This window comes from Zonotrichia leucophrys, chromosome 23 (assembly GCF_028769735.1).
Source record: "Zonotrichia leucophrys gambelii isolate GWCS_2022_RI chromosome 23, RI_Zleu_2.0, whole genome shotgun sequence".
In the NCBI taxonomy this organism is placed as follows: Eukaryota; Metazoa; Chordata; class Aves; order Passeriformes; family Passerellidae; genus Zonotrichia; species Zonotrichia leucophrys.
Genome location: NC_088192.1, coordinates 5,832,517 through 5,845,655, shown reverse-complemented (window position 1 = coordinate 5,845,655; position 13,139 = coordinate 5,832,517). Strand labels below are relative to the sequence as shown.

Here is a 13,139-nt window from a genome sequence, read left to right as displayed (position 1 = left end):
TTTATTTATTTTTAATTTTTATTCCCTCCCGGGCACAGCGTTGTTGGACACCCCGAGGGGGTTGTGGCTCTTTGAGCACCTCCGGGGGCTGCGCTGGCAGCGCCACAAGCTCGGGCTCTTAATTTTCCTCCTAATGAGGAGCCTGAGCGCTGGGTTGAACGCTGGGCTGAGCTGTCTGCCTGTCTGGGACGGATTTCCTCCTTATCACTCGCACAGGAAAGCGAGCGGGGAGCCGAGGGGTTGTTCTGGGGCCACACGTGATGCGACAGGAGCCGTGCCAGCGAAACCCCTGCGGAGCTCTGCCAAGCAGCAGCTCGGATGTCCCCAAGCCAGGGGCCGGACCTGCTGTCCCCAAGCTTGACCCGCCGGGAGTTTTTATCCCTTTTTAAGCGTTCCTTGATGAGCACCTGCTCACCAGCAGAAAAACGAGGCAGCTTTAAAAATGCATTAAGGCTGAGTAAATGAGTGCTAACGAGTTAAGCTCCTTAATTCTCCTCGATGGAAATTAATAACGCCTTTGATGCGCCCAGAGGTGCGATCGGTGCCTGCCGGGCTGAGCTGCTCTATGCAAATGCGGGCATTGTTATTCCGGAAAAAGGCGTTGTGTGTGCGTGGTTTTGCTTCTCCCCCGGCTCGTTCCTGAGCTCGGAGGGTCTGGCACCTCCAGGCAGCTCCGGGCTGGCTCGGGGAAGCGGCCGGGGCAGCTGACACGGTGATTTATGGTGTGAGCAATACAATCCAAGCCCTGCTCCGCTGCCCGGGGATCACCTGCAGCTCCCAGGCTTTGAGTTTCCCCGGCGCTGAAGGATTGTTCCTGTCAGGGCACGGAGCCAGGTTTCACCTTGGCTGTCTGTCTGGCCGTCCTGCCGGTCCCTCTGTCCCGGCTCCCGCCTCTCCCGGGTTATTTGGCGTCAGGGACCCTCCAGGAAGGTGGTTGTGTTTGTGGGGATTCGTGTTTTCCTCACGATCCCGGTGCTTCGGGGACTTTTCCTGTGGATTGTTGTGGGAAATGTGCCCTCTGCCCTGCCCGGACGCTGCCCAGTTTTGGGAGAGGGGGGCAGAACAGAAGGTTTCTGTGCCCCCTGAAATGCCCAGAGGCTGCCCATTTTGAGGAAAGGGGGACAGAACAGAAGGTTTTGTGGCCCCTGAGCTGCCCAGGGGCTGCCCCAGGTGCAGGAGAGGGGGGCAGAAGGTTTGGCTGTCTGGCTGTCCTGCCGGTCCCTCTGTCCCGGCTCCCGCCTCTCCCGGGTTATTTGGCGTCAGTGACCCTTCAGGAAAGTGGTTGTGCTTGTGGGTTCTCGTGTTTTCCTCACAATCCCGGTGCTTCGGGGACTTTTCCGATGGATTCTTGTGGGAAAATGTTCCCGGTGGCAGCAGAGCGCATTTCCTCAGCCAGAGCAGGTGGGGTCGGTGGGATGCTGCGATTCTCACTCGGCTCTGGGGTGTCAAAAGGCTCCAAAATGTCACATTGTCCCCCTCACCCCCTTCTGCCGTGCCCTCCTTAGCTGCAGGCTGCTGGAAATGGGAAATTCCTTTCAGTCCTTCAGGGCAGGGTGCAGAGAGCCTGGGGCGGGACAGGGGGATTGAGCTGGGCTGTTCTGAGCTGATTCCCGGGAATTCTGTCCCCAGGCTTTGCCCTGGGGCTGGGGAAGGTTTCTCTGCAGTCCTTGCTAAGGAAGCAAAACCCCAAATTCTGTAGAGGGCCTGAGTGAACTGTACATCAGAAAAAAAAAAAAAAAAAAAACTTGCAGGAGTTACTGAGTGATTAATTAATGAGTGTGCTGGCAGCAAACTGCTGCAGCAGGGCTGGGGCTGTGTCCTCTGGGGCACAAGTGCTGTGCAACCCCCCAGAAATGCTCCGAGGAGCCTGGGGGAGTTCCTGCAGCCCAAGGAAGGGGATTCACTCCCTGTGAGTGACCATTTTCATCCTCATGCACCACGGGCACTTCTCCCTTGCCTGTGCTGGCCCTCCTCCATCCCAGCAGCGTTGTGCAGCTCCTTCCTGGCGCTTTGAGCTCAGGAACGAGGCACCCTCAGAAGGTTTCTGTGCCCCCTGAAATGCCCAGGGGATGCCCAGTTTTGGGAGAGGGGAGCAGAAGGTTTGGCTGTCTGGCTGTCCTGCCGGTCCCTCTGTCCCGGCTCCCGCCTCTCCCGGGTTATTTGGCGTCAGGGACCCTCCAGGAAGGTGGTTGTGCTTGTGGGGATTCGTGTTTTCCTCACAATCCCGGTGCTTCGGGGACTTTTCCTGTGGATTGTTGTGGGAAAATGTGCCCTCTGCGCTGCCCAGGGGCTGCGAGTTTCAGGAGAGGGGGGCAGAAGGTTTCTGTGCCCCCTGAAATGCCCAGAGGCTGCCCAGGTGAGGGAGAGGAGAGCAGAACAGGAGGTTTTTGAGGCCCCTGAGCTGCCTAGGGGCTGCCCAGTTTCAGGAGAGGGGGGCAGAAGGTTTCTGTGCCCCCTGCCCTGCCCAGATGCTGCTCCGGTTTTGGGACAGGCGGGCAGAGCAGACTCAGCACCACTCGTGTTCTGCTGCCCGGGCTGGGAGGAGGAACGAAATCCCAAATGTTTGGAGTTCTCTCTTGGCAAACACGGCTCAGGAGAATGGCTCAGTGTTCGGGGCAGCGTGATCGGATGTGGGGAACCACTCCGGGGAGAGCCGCGGGTGAGTCCCGGCAGCGGCGCTCCCGAAAATAACATTTCTGCTGAAGCCAACAACAGAAGCGCTGTTGAGAAACCTCCCCCGGGTGCGGGGCCGGGGCAGCGCTGCCCTGGGAGCTTTCCCGGGCAGCCGTGGGGAGCAGGGCACGGTGTCCTGCAGGGAAATCACCGCGGCCAGCCTGGCACTGGGTGATGAGGGGCTCCGGGGAATCCCTGCGCGTCACTGGCACAGCCCCAGGGCCGTGTCCAGCTGCTCCTGCCTCAGCAAAGTTCATTTTCCTCCTCCTTCCTGCGGCCCCCCCGCTCCTGCTGCCTCCACCTCTGCTGTCACAACTTCTGGCCGCACGTGTTGAGCGCCGAAAGTGCCTCTAGAGCGCCTCAAAGCTTTGGGTTTCTTGGCAAAGGGAGGGTCAAATGGAGGGAAAAAGGAAAATTACCCTCTGGGAAGGAGAGCGATTTATTTCAAATATACATTCAGCACCGTTCATTGTCCGTGCCTTTAGAAAGGCTGCTTGTTAGGGGGTTTTATGGCTCTGTTGGGATCTGCGGGGCTGCTTGGGATGCAGGGAAATGTTTATTCTGTTTTCCAGCCTGCCTGTTCCATTTTGCTGAGCTCTCCCTTCCCACCTCTGGCTCGTTAATGCGGGGCCGTTCCTCGCTGAGCTGAGACCACCTTGCAAGAGGACGGAGGTTCTTTGTGCTCCCGCTGTGCCCTGGCTGGAATTCCAGAAATTTTGGGCTTTCCCAGGGCACTCCGCTGCGATCCCGCTCCCTGCAATCGGGGCAGGAATCCCAAATAAAGGAGATTTTCATCCTGCCCGGCTCTAATTACGAGCCTGCAGAAGGTGAAGCTCCTAACGAGCATCAAAGGGCGCTTTGTGTGTCCGTGCCGAGGGGGTTCAGGCGCTCAGCAAACATTTGGGGAGAGTGGATGTGGCCATAAATCACCTTTGGGCTCCACGCTGCCTCATTTTCTCTGCAAAGCCCCGAGCCAAGCCCAGCCTCTCCTCCCTGCAGTGCTGATTTTTGTGCATTTCCCACTTTTTGGAGCTTTCAGAGGAGCTGAGCAGGGCCTGCAGGTGCAGCAGGTGAGGAATGAGCCCCGCAGAGCCGGGAGGGACGGGCACAGCCATTCCCGGGTGTTTACAGAGGAAACCTGAGCAGCCTCTTCCCGCAGAGGAACAGGAACCAACCCATTCGAGACCTCGGTGGTATTTTTGTAACCAATTTTTTTTTTTTATTGTTGTTGTTTGTTTCCAGTTGGACGGAAAAATTGCAGTTTGGGGACGCTTTCCTTCCTTCTGGGAAGTGCTTGGCAACTTTTGAGCCGGGATAAGTGAGGGGAAAACATGAGATCAGGTTTTCCTACCTTCCCAAAATGGATTTGCTGTAAGCAAGGGCTGCTTGCTGCTCTCTGCCTTGAAGGCAGGAACCATCCCAGGAGTGTTTTGGGCCCAAAATCAGAGCAGAGCAACTTCAGCATTGGGGGAAACCTCATTAAACCCTTCCTTGTGCTAAAGTTTTCAGCTTCAGCAGCTCCTCAGTCTCCAGATCCTGAATTGTCTTTCAGCCCATCCATCATTCCTGGATTTTGGAGGGTCACCTGCTTGTTGAAGTCTTATCAGCCTTTGGGGTTTCACTTCCTTTGCACTGGTTTTCCAGGAATCCCGCACATTTCAGGCAGAGTTCTGTTAGAAAACAGCAGGATCCTGCTGAATTCAGACCTGGCATTTGGGGCTCTCCCAAATCTGATGCACCCCCACATTCAGGGCTTTGCTGAGCCCTCTCTTGGTGCTGCAGTTCAGAGGGGAAACCCCAGAGGAATCCCATAAAACTGAGCTTGGCCCTTTTCCCAGCAAGCTTGGGCTGGAGGGATATCAGTGACTATCCTGAATGCAGGGAATGAACCCCAACTTTTCCAGGGCTGAACTCCAACTTTACCTTGCCCAGGCAAGGGTTCTTGTCTTGGTTTGGAAAGCCAGGTGTGTGCTGAGGAAGGCAGGAGCCTCCCCTGAAATGGAAAATGCAAACCCCCTCCCTCCCAATTGCTATAAATTTTAAATTAAGGGGCTCTCAGGCAACAAATATGGGAGCAGGAAATAACAGTTCTTTAATAGGGAAGAAAATAAAAGGATAAAATAAACAATGCAGTAAACTAAACCAACACTGCCAGAGTCAGAACCCAACCTGACACCCTGTGGGTCAGGCTGCTGGCAGCAGTCCCATTGGAATTGTGGCTCAGCCCTCCTGCAGTGTCAGGGCTGGTTCTGCTGGAGCAGGGATCCTGGAGAAAGGTGCAGTCTCTGCCTCTGAAGATCCAGGGGCAGAGGCAGCTGCTGTTCCTCTGGGCAATCCAGTGCAGAAGCCGTGCTGGTGTTCCAGAATCTCCAGATTCTATCCGGGTAGGAATGCTTGGCTCCTCCCTCTGGGCTCCCATCTCCCAATGGGATGCTGTAGTTCTTATCAGCCATGCAGGGACATTCAATAGCTGTTATCAGCAGGTGTCCCCTCCCAAGGGAGGAGTGATTAGGAAGAGATAAGGCAAATTGCCATACAGATGGTAATAGAAAACAATAAATACATCTTACTTTGCAATCTGGAAAGTTCTGAACGATCTGAACCTTTTCTTCTGAACGATTCCCTCACCCAAAAGGCCCAGAGCCACACGAGCAGCAGCTCTGTGACTGTTTATTGTCATTTCCAGGGGAATTAGGATGAATTTCTGCCCCAGGTCTTGCAGGACCGGCCTCCTTCACGCGCAGCTGTGGAATTTATTTACCTGGCAGCAAAAGCTGCATTTTGCTGAAGCACATCCATAAAATTAATGACAGATTTTGGGAATGAGCCTGGTGAGCCAGCTACGAGTTTCCTTGGTGTAAATTAACTTCTGCAAATAAAAGCAATTCCCTGCTTTTGGTGCTTTCGGATGCATTTTGCTGTTTAGGGTGAATTTTGCTGGTTTAGGGTGAATTTTGCTGGTTTGGGATGCATTTTGTTGGATTTGGGATGGGATCCACCTGCTGCAGGTGATGGAGTGGCTTTCACTTCGGCTGTGAGGGATTTGCAGTGGAAATTGGGAAACTCTGGGGGGTTTTAGGAACTTTCAAGGGGTTCAGGAAGAACCCCCTGAGCCCTGGATTTGTGCCTGGTTCCTTCTGCCTCAAGAAATGGGAGATTCCCAGGGAAAAGGATAGGATAGGAAGGATGGGATAGGATTGGGATGCATTTTTTGGGATCCATTCCCTGCTGGATCCCAAGGGATGCACAGAGTGACCCCAGGACAGAGCTGAGGCTTTGGCACTGCCAGGGATGTGCCTCAGAACTTTCCATGAGGCATTGCTGACTCTTCAAATGCTGCCCACGGGCTTCCTGTGTTCCCTTTATTCAAGGTTTTTGGGGTTTGTTCCCTTTCTGGGGACAAACAGAATGAATTTTTATATTTTACATATAAATATTTATATATGTACTGAATATATTTTTATATATATTATATAAATATTTGTATATTTACTGAATAAATTTATATATAATATAGATTTGTATATTTTATATACAAATATTTACTGAATATATTATATTATATTATATTATATTATATTATATTATATTATATTATATTACATTACATTATATTTATATTATATTATATTATATTATATTATATTATATTATATTACATTATATTATATTTATATGTACACAAATATTTACTGAGTAAATTTATATATATTATATATTTATATATTTACTAAGTAAACTTATATATATTATATATAAATATTTGTATATTTATTGTGAAAATTTATAAATAAAAGTGATAGTGTTATGAATTAAAGCAATTGGAAAAAAATAGGGCTGAAATGAGTTGAGGAGAAACTTAAAATAATAAATATTCCTAAAGTCCACGTGGTTGGATTCCCATGGATGCTTTTGGAAAGCCCTGGAATGGTCCCATCACCTGTAAATCAGGAGCTGGGCTGGAAATCGGATTTGTCCCTTTTGTCTCAGGGCTGTAAATCTGATCAGCACCCCATGGACCCTTCAGCCACACTGAGTTCAGAGATTCTTTAATTCTTTGTGCACAAATTACTCAGATTTGAGGCCTTTTGGCCTCAGAGCTGGTGTGAGCTGGAAGGAGGGGCATGGAGGGGCAGGACAGGGAGTTTTGGGGTGTTTTTGAGAAAATCTGCTGAATTTGGAGAGGCAGATGAGGTTTGGGTTTTGTTTGAGAGGAAGATGCCCTCGCCCTGGAGGTGGGGAGTGTTTGTCTGTGGAACAAAACGCTGCAGGGCAAGGTCAGCCTGGAACCAGGGGCAAAAATAGAGCTGGAGATGCCTCCAGCAAACGTGAGGCTGGAGGGAGAGAGGAGCTGGGTGTTTAATTACCTCCCACCATCTCGCCCCTGGCGCTGAGGTATTTCCTTCATCACTTTTCTCAGGCTAAAATTAACAAAACCTGAAGAGAAACCACTCTTCCACCGCTCTGTTTACGTGAGAAAATTGGCAGGGGCACAACAGAGTGACCACTGTAGCCTGGAATAAGTGTGTGCTTCTTCTGGCACTGAGGATCTCTGCTGGAAATCGTCCTGCAAGGATTCAAAAGGCTTTGGGGCCAATCTCCTCCTGTGGAAAAGTGCATGCCTCAGTTCCCACTTCTGTAAAATGGGGTTAAAAATATTCTCCCTCCCTCCCAGGGGTGTTGCCACACTCCCCCCACAGCAGTTTGCAAAAGACCACAGAGTTTTTTGTGTTTTTGTTTTATTTCCAGCAGGGTGAAAAACACTAAATAAAAATAAATGGCTGCTATTTTAAATAGTATTCCCAGTAAATGGTGGTGGAAGTGCTTCAGGCATAGGGAGTGACAGCAAATAACTGGGACCTGTCACAGAATCCCAAACTGGTTTAGCTGGGAAGGGAATTTCAAGATCCCAATGGACAGGGACAACTCCCACTGCACCAGGGACACTTTCCACTGTCCCAAACCTGGCCTTGGGCACTGCCAGGGCTCCAGGGGCAGCCACAGCTGCTCTGGCAATTCCAGCCCAGCCCCTGCCCACCCTGCCAGGGAACAATTCCCAATTGCCAAGATCCCATCCAGCCCTGCCATTCCTCTGGCACTGGCAGCCATTCCCTGGCTCCTGTCCCTCCATCCTTGTCCCCAGTCCCTCTGCAGCTCTCCTGGAGCCCCTTCAGGCCCTGCAAGGGCTCTGAGCTCTCCCTGGAGCCTTCTCCTCTCCAGGGCAGCACCCCCAGCTCTCCCAGCCTGGCTCAGCCTCATTAATTAAGATTCCCAGCTCTGTTCACCACTTGGGGCTGGGGCATCTCAGGGGGCCCAAAAACCACCCCAAAAATGGCTTAAAAATCTAAAACAGACCCAAAGATCATTGAAGATTTTAGCCGAAACCAGGCTGACTCCTCAGCCCTCAGCCCCCTGCAGCTCCCTGCCTTGCTCGGTGCCATTCCCAATGCGATCCTGCCCAATTCCAAAATTTTGGAAATTTTTCCTTTCCAAAGGCTCAGTGCCTGTGCAAAACTGCTGTGGATGGAGATGGGCTGGTTCAGGGGCAGGAGCAGCAGCAGGGGTGAGAGCAGAGCTGCCAAACTGGAGAGGTTCTGGTCACACCAAGGCAGGGCTGGGGCTGTGCTGGAGCAAAACCATGCAGGTTTCATTATTATTTATTTATGATGCATTATTATTTATTAAGTATGATTATTTATTATGTATTCATTTATTTACTATTACTTATTTATTATATATTATTATTTATTCAATATTATTTAAATTTATTTATTTTTTATTATTTATTATCATGATGCAGGTTTCAGGATGCATTTTGCAGATTTTGGGATGCATTTTGCAAGTTTAGGATGTATTAGGCTGGTTTGGGATGCATTTTAGTGATTTAGGATGCATTATATTATATTATATTATATTATATTACATTATATTATATTATATTATATTATATTATATTATATTATATTATATTATATTATATTATATTATATTATATTATATTATATCATATTATATTATATTATATAAATATATATTTATTATTAATATAAATATATATACATTATATACATATAATATATAATATATAATATATAATATATAATATATAATATAATATATATTATATATAATATATAATATATAATATATAATATTATATATATATATTCTATATTATATATTATATATTATATATTATATATTATATATATAATATTATATATTACATATTACATATTATATATTATATTAATGTATATAAAATATCCTATTTTATATTTTCCATGGCCATGGCTCACTCCTCCATCCACAGCAGATTTTACTCCAGCAGTGCTGCTTTGGCTCAGTGTCACCAAATGCTGCTCAGGGCTTGTTTTGTCCCCGTCCCCAGCTCTGGGACAGCCTCTCCTCCCCCTGGCTGTGTGAGAGAGGCAGAGCAGGGGATGTTTTCCATTTCTCTGTGTTATTTCTGGCTCGGCTGCCTGCTCTGTAATCGCTGTGGAAACTGTTATGCTTGGGGGTTCATCAAGGAAACGCTGCAAGCTCTTCTAAGAGAAATATCTGCAGCAAGTGGCTGCGATAGTGGTTTCATAAGGGCTGGATTTAATTGGGAACAGCGTTTCCAGGAGGGTTTTGCTGGATCTGTTTCCCATGGAGGCGAGGAGCAGCTGAAGGGAAACGGCAGAGAAGGGAAACGGCTGGGAAAGGGGGGTTGATGTTGGGACTCTGCTTCAAGCAAAAAAAAAAAAAAATAAAATAAATCAGCTTTTGTTTTGAAATGGGGGGGAAAAAAAGTTAGAAGGGGCAGAGGGGGTTGTTGGAGTAATGGGAGAAATTGAGGATGGATGGGATTTGTGGTAGGGGGGTTGGATCCATGAATGGGGAGCCTTCTCCAGGGGAAAAGAAATGGTGAATTTGGGGCTTTTTGGAGTGAAAGTGGCCAGGGGAACTCTTGAGTCCCATTCTTGGGTGTTCTGCTCCTCAAGGGACAGGCTGGGAGAGCTGGGGGTGCTCCCCTGGAGAGGAGAAGGCTCCAGGGAGAGCTCAGAGCCCTTGCAGGGCCTGAAGGGGCTCCAGGAGAGCTGCAGAGGGACTGGGGACAAGGATGGAGGGACAGGAGCCAGGGAATGGCTGCCAGTGCCAGAGGAATGGCAGGGCTGGATGGGATCTTGGCAATTGGGAATTGTTCCCTGGCAGGGTGGGCAGGGGCTGGGCTGGAATTGCCAGAGCAGCTGTGGCTGCCCCTGGAGCCCTGGCAGTGCCCAAGGCCAGGCTGGGCATTGGGGCTGGCAGCACCTGGCACAGTGGCAGGTGGCCCTGGGCTGCAATCAGCTGCCATTGAAGATCCCTTCCCACCCAAACCACTCTGGCATTCACATTCCTCAATCAAGGATGGAAACCAGCACCAAAACCCATTGCAGCAAATGGAGAAAGGAAAAGGAAAAGGAAAAGGAAAAGGAAAAGGAAAAGGAAAAGGAAAAGGAAAAGGAAAAGGAAAAGGAAAAGGAAAAGGAAAAGGAAAAGGAAAAGGAAAAGGAAAAGGAAAAGATGATTTCCTGGATGGTTGGGGGGGTTGGATCCATGAATGGGAGTCCCTTGATGGTCCCACAGCTGAGCCGTGGCCACGGTGGCTCTGGTGGAGCGGCCTGAGGTGGCTTCCCATGGCTGAGGCTGCATTAGGGGTGCCCTGGTTCTGAACCCCAAGAGCTCAGTGCCTGTGCAAAGCTGCTGTGGATGGAGCTGGGCTGGTTTATGGGCAGGAGCAGCCGCAGGGGTGAGAGCAGCATTGCCAAACTGGAGAGGTTCTCCTCACCCCAAGGCAGGGCTGGGGCTGTGCTGGCGGAAAACCCTGCAGGGTCAGGTTTAAGATGCATTTTGCAGGTTTTGGGATGTATTTTGCTGCTATAGTGTTCGTTTTCCATGTTTTGGGATGCGTTTTCTGATTTAGGATTAATTTATCAGGTTTTAGGATGAATTTTGCTGGTTTTGGGATGCATTTTGCTAGTTTAGGGTGCATTTTGCAGGTTTTGGGATGTATTTTACTGGATTTGGGATGCATTTTAGTGGTTTAGTATGCATTTTACAGGTTCTGGGATTAATTTTGGTGGTTTAGGATACATTTTCCTGATTTGGGATGAATTTTGCAGGTTTTTGGGATGCATTTTGCGGGTTTTGGATTAATTTTGCTGGTTTAGGGTCCATTTCACAGCTTTTAAGAGGCATTTTGCAAGTTGTTAGGATGCATTTTGCAGGTTTGGGATGCATTTTGCAGGTTTGGGTGCTGTATGGAAGTGCAGGGGCAGTGCCAGGTGAGGTGCTGGTTGCTTTGCAGTCTCCCTGGGCTGGAGTTGCTTTGGGATCCTGGATTGAATTCAGGGCCATGGCCCTGCTCTGCTGCCTGTAGCTGGTAGAAAAGGCTCTGAGCTCCTGTTGGCATCGACCAGAGCTGGGCACTGAGCCCCAGCTGCGAGGTGGCACCAAAACGGGGGCCCTGAAATTCAATGTTTTGGTAAAGAGGTCCAGAGAGAGGAATTTGTGAATTAAACCAGCAGGCATGGCCCAATCCTGTTCCTTGGGGCTGGAAATGAGATGCACCTATCTGTGTCAGGTATTCCTCACTGAAACTGTGGAATTTCTGCATTATGGGGTCAAAAACTGCTCAGAAATTGGGGAAGGTTCTCCAGAGAGCACCAAACTCATGTTGTAGGCACAGCACACAGCAGAGAGGTCCCACCTGAGCACGTGGGGTTGTACTTGTCATTAACCCGCACTGAGCTGCAGCCTGGGCTGCTCCATTGCACCAGGAATGGAAAATAAACCCAAAAATTCTGCTCTGGTTGTGCTTCCTACACTGGGGGGGTTGTTCCTGTTGATCTGCCCCAGCCCTGAGGCTGAATGGGGCCACTGCTGCTGCTGGGAGCTGTGGATCACTGGATCCCATTGGTTCTGCTCATACATGAACTGTGGGTCACTGGATCCTGTCGGTTGTCCTGCCCCCAGATGAGCCGTGGATCACTGGATCCCATCCTGCTCCCAGATGAGCTGTGGATCACTGGATCCCATTGGTTCTGCTCATTCATGGGTTGTGGATCACTGGATCCCATCCTGCTCCCAGATGAGCTGTGGATCACTGGATCCCATCAGTTCTCCTGCTCCCAGAGAGGTTGTAGATCACTAGATCCCATCCTGGTCACAGGTTGTGGATCACTGGATCCCATTGGTTCTGCTCATACATGAACTGTGGGTCACTGGATCCTGTCAGTTGTCCTGCCCCCAGATGAGCCGTGGATCACTGGATCCCATTGGTTCTGCTCATTCATGGGTTGTGGATCACTGGATCCCATCAGTTCCCTGCTCCCAGATGAGCTGTGGATCACTGGATCCCATCCTGCTCATGGGGAGCTCTGGATCACTGGATCCCATTGGTTCCATGCTCACAGAGGGGTTGTGGATCACTGGATCCCATTGGTTCTGCTCACTGGCGGGTTGTGGATCACTGGATCCCACGGATTTCCGGCTCACTGAAGGGCTGGGAGCTGTGGATCACTGGATCCCATTGGTTCTCTTGCCTCAGGTGAGCTGTGCATCACTGGATCCCATCCTGCTTCCAGATGAGCTGTGGATCACTGGATCCCATGGGTTTTGCAGATGAGCTGTGGATCACTGGATCACATCAGTTCCCAGCTCCCAGACGAGCTGTGGATCACTGGATCCCATTGGTTGTGGATCACTGGATTCCATCAGTTCCCAGCTCTGGGAGGCTGCTCCAGAGCTCTGCAATGTGGGATAAACTTCAATTCACGTTCATTGTTGTTCAGCACTGATTGAGAATCAGCCCCCACATCCCTGCCTGGAATTCCCACATTCCCACAAATCCCGTGGTCCCAGCTCCGGGGCTCACCCTGGCAGGCACAGGGGGAAAGGGTCACCCCAGGAGGGTTTGGAGCCTTTCCTGGGGTGGTTTGTTTGTGGCACTTCAGAGAGCTCTTTGTCACCAAGAGGCTGAATGGGAAGCAGGAAAGGCGGCTTTGTCTGTGCTGTACAGATTTGATGGTTTGCATTTCAATAATTACCTTCATAATTTAATTTTAATAATTACCTTTAATAATTACCTTCATAAGTGACTCTGAGTCACCTCTCACTTTATTTGGGGCTCTCTGGGAGCTCTCAGTTTGTTTAACACTGCTCAGGCTGTGCCAGCTCTCCGGGGGCAGTTGGTGGCCGTGGAGGGATGTGGCACCCAGGGCATTCCTGGCCACTGAGGGATGTGGCACCGAGGACACTGTGACCAGTGAGGGATGTGACACCCAGGGCATTGATGGCCACTCAGGGACGTGGTACCCAGGACATTGATGTCCCTTGAGGGAGGGCTGTGGCACCCAGGGCATTGTGCCCACCAAGGGAGGTGGCACCCAGGGCATTGATGGCTATTCAGGGCTGTGGCACCCAGGTGGTTTCTGACTATT

The 13,139-nt window shown here is 50.0% G+C and overlaps 1 protein-coding gene across 4 annotated transcripts in view; it reads left to right on the top strand.

The window, feature by feature from the left end:
* The window catches only part of HIVEP3 (HIVEP zinc finger 3), a 306,678-nt gene that overhangs the window by 170,765 nt on the left and 122,774 nt on the right, over positions 1-13,139 (top strand). The gene's annotated exons all lie outside the window — the stretch shown is intronic.